This window comes from Ailuropoda melanoleuca, chromosome 10 (assembly GCF_002007445.2).
Source record: "Ailuropoda melanoleuca isolate Jingjing chromosome 10, ASM200744v2, whole genome shotgun sequence".
Taxonomy (NCBI): domain Eukaryota; kingdom Metazoa; phylum Chordata; class Mammalia; order Carnivora; family Ursidae; genus Ailuropoda; species Ailuropoda melanoleuca.
In genome coordinates, this window is record NC_048227.1 from 2,161,886 (window position 1) to 2,165,031 (window position 3,146).

Below are 3,146 nucleotides of genomic sequence, written 5' to 3' on the forward strand. Positions count from 1 at the left end.
TGGCTCTGCCGCATGTCCTTGCTAAGGCCACAGCAGCAACTGCTGAATATTTTATTAGTCACCGTGCCTGTCCATGCAGTCTGCACCTGGATGTCATCTTTCCTGTTGTGACACCCTTTTCCCTTAAAGGAGCCATTGGTGATGGTGCGTTATAGTCTGTTTAGAAACAAAGTCTCAAGCAGGGTCCCCGTTAAGCTGGAGAACATTATCCTTTCTGGGAACAGGTCATTGAAGGTTTGTGCAGATTTGGTAAAAGGGAATAATCCAAGGATGGCCTTGCTTTCATGAAAGCCCCCTCTCTATCCCCAACTCCCTTGCACCTCACCCCAGGGAAGAAATTTTAAAAAGAAAATGTGGGCCTAGAAGTCTCCAAAGGTTGCTTTTTCGAATGGCACAACTTTCTAAGAGTACTATTCTTATTCTTTGGTTTTAGAACTTGTGTGAATTCATTTATTCCTTCAACAGATGTTTATTTAATTTCTACTATGTCAGGCACCAGGCAAGTCACTGGAACCCAGCCCTGAACAGTGAGACTCCCACCTTGCCCTTGGAGAACCGAAAACCTAGTGAGGGATTCATTCACTCACTCTTTCATTCATTCAGTACTGTTTATTGAGTGCCTATTATGTGCCTGGCATTGTTCTAGAGACTGGGATACACAGTGGTGGACAAAACAAAGGAAAATCATCCTGGTGAGAGATGGACATTTTTCAAATAATCACATAATGTATATAATTATAAAATGTAACAAGCGCAGTAAAGAAATCTTAAAAACACCTTCCCTGGGATTCTATACCCAGCTAAACTATCATTCAGCAGGCAAGGCAAAACAGAGATATTTTCAGATGTACAACAAATAAGAGACTTTATTACCAGCAGATACTCAATGTCAGAGGCAGTGGACAAGGAAGAAAGGCTTGAGAAATGAGAAACAGTGCAAAAATTAATGAAATTCACTGGCAAAAGCAATGAACTGCTTATGTTAAAATGTTACTTTCTGGGGCACCTGGGTGGCACAGTGGTTAAGCGTCTGCCTTGGGCTCAGGGCATGATCCCAGCATTCTGGGATCAAGCCCCACATCAGGCTCCTCCGCTATGAGCCTGCTTCTTCCTCTCCCACTCCCCCGCTTGTGTTCCCTCTCTCCCTGGCTGTCTCTATCTCTGTCGAATAAATAAATAAAATCTTTAAAAAAAAAAGTTACTTTCTGGTTTTAACAGAAAAAAATTACAATTAATGAAAATGAACAAAATAGAAAACCAAGTTAAAGGAGAAATATTACAAAGTAACAGAAACTGGATTTTTAATTGAACAACTGAAATAGACAAGCCTCTAGCAAGATTTAAAAACAGATGGAGCCTTTCTGCACTACCCAGAGAGACATCCATACAGTGTTGTTCTGTGCTCCCATTGTAACTTAAAGGGAAACTTCCACAATGTCTGGAGCCCTCAATGTCCTGCAATTGAAGGAGGGGGATGTCCTTAAACTCCTTGCAGCAGGAACCCACTTAGGTGGCACCAACCTTGACTTCCAAATGGAGCAGTACCTCCACAAAAGGAAAAGTGGCGGCATCTATGTCATGAATGTGAGGAGAACGTGGGAGAAGCTTCTGGTGGTAGATCGCACCATTGTTGCCATTGGAACCCCAGCTGATATCAGTGTCATATCGCCCAGGAATACTGGCCAGTGAGCTGTGCTGAAGTTTGCTGATGCTACTGGAGCCACTCCGATCGCTTCACTCCTGGGACCCTCAGGAACCAGCTCCAGGCAGCCTTCTAGGAGCCCGCATGCTGGAGGTTACAGATCCCAGGGCTGACCACCAGCCTTTCCCAGAGGTGTCTTATGTTAACCTGCCTACCATCACTCTGTGTAATACAGACTCTCCCCTGTGCTGTGTGGACATCGTCACCCCTTGCGACAATAAGAGAGCTCACTCAGCAGCTCTGCTGTGGCGGATGCTGGCCCCGGGGAAGTTCTGAGCATGCATGGCACCATTTCTCGGGAACACCCATGGGAGGTTGTGCCCCATCTCTACTTCTACAGAGATCCTGAAGAGGTTGAAAAGGAAGAGCAGGACGCTGCTGAGAAGGAGGAATTTCAGGGTGAGTGGACTGCTCCAGGTCCTGAGTTCACCACTATTCATCCTGAAGTCACAAACTGGTCTGACGGCCAGCAGGTGCACTCTGTGTATACTCAGCAGCTCCCTACTGAAGACTGGAACAATCAGCCGGCCACTGAAGACTGGTCTGCAGTTCCCACTGCTCGGGCCACTGAATGGGTAGGAGCAACCGCTGAGTGGTCTTGAGCTGCTCTTCCACAAAGGCAAACAAAATGGAAAGAAGGTTGACAGAAAATAGTCTCTTTAAAAAAGGATGGGGGGGTTTTTTTTTTTTTTTTTTTTTTAAAATAAAAATAAAAATAAAAAAGGATGGAAAAAACCATAAATAAACAATGATAGGAATAGAAACAGACATAAAGTTGAGATCTGTTTTAATGAGGGAAATAAAATAAAATAAACAAAATGAAATGAAATAAAATAGGGGTGGCTATTTGAGCGGCCCAGTCAGTTAAGCATCTGGCTCTTGATCTCAGCTCTGGTCTTGATCTCAGGGTCGTGAGTTCAAGCCCCATGTTAGGCTCCACACTGGGTGGAATCATAAATTAAAATAATAATAATAAACAATAATAAATAATGCCAACAAATTTGAAAGCTTAGATAAAATGAATAATTTTCTTGAAAAACATAGACTACCAATATCAACTCAAGAAGGTTTAAAAAAATCCCAAATATACCAACAACCATTAAGAAAGTGAACTGGCCATCAAAAGTACCCCCACAATCACCCCCATACTCCCATATCTCCCACCTCAAACACACAGACCAAAGGCCCTGATTCTGTTTTACAGGTGAGTTCTAATAAATCTTCACTGAATAGAGAGAGCTCCTATCTTATGAAAAATATTATAAAGACTAGAAACTATGGAAATAATTGGCCAAACCAAATTCTCACAATGCTACACAGAGGGTTCAAGCATTTTTGTTCTATAAGGCAGTGCCCTGCTTGCTAGCCTATAAAGGACAGGGTCAGTTACCTTGCACAAAGAGTCTGGAAAACAGAGGGAGATTATCACTGGTCACCCTTCACA

At 43.1% G+C, this 3,146-nt stretch overlaps 1 pseudogene; it reads left to right on the forward strand.

Annotated features, from left to right (window-relative positions):
• Window positions 1-1,434: 1,434 nt before the first annotated feature.
• Window positions 1,435-2,304, forward strand: LOC100480737 (annotated as a pseudogene).
• Window positions 2,305-3,146: the final 842 nt, after the last annotated feature.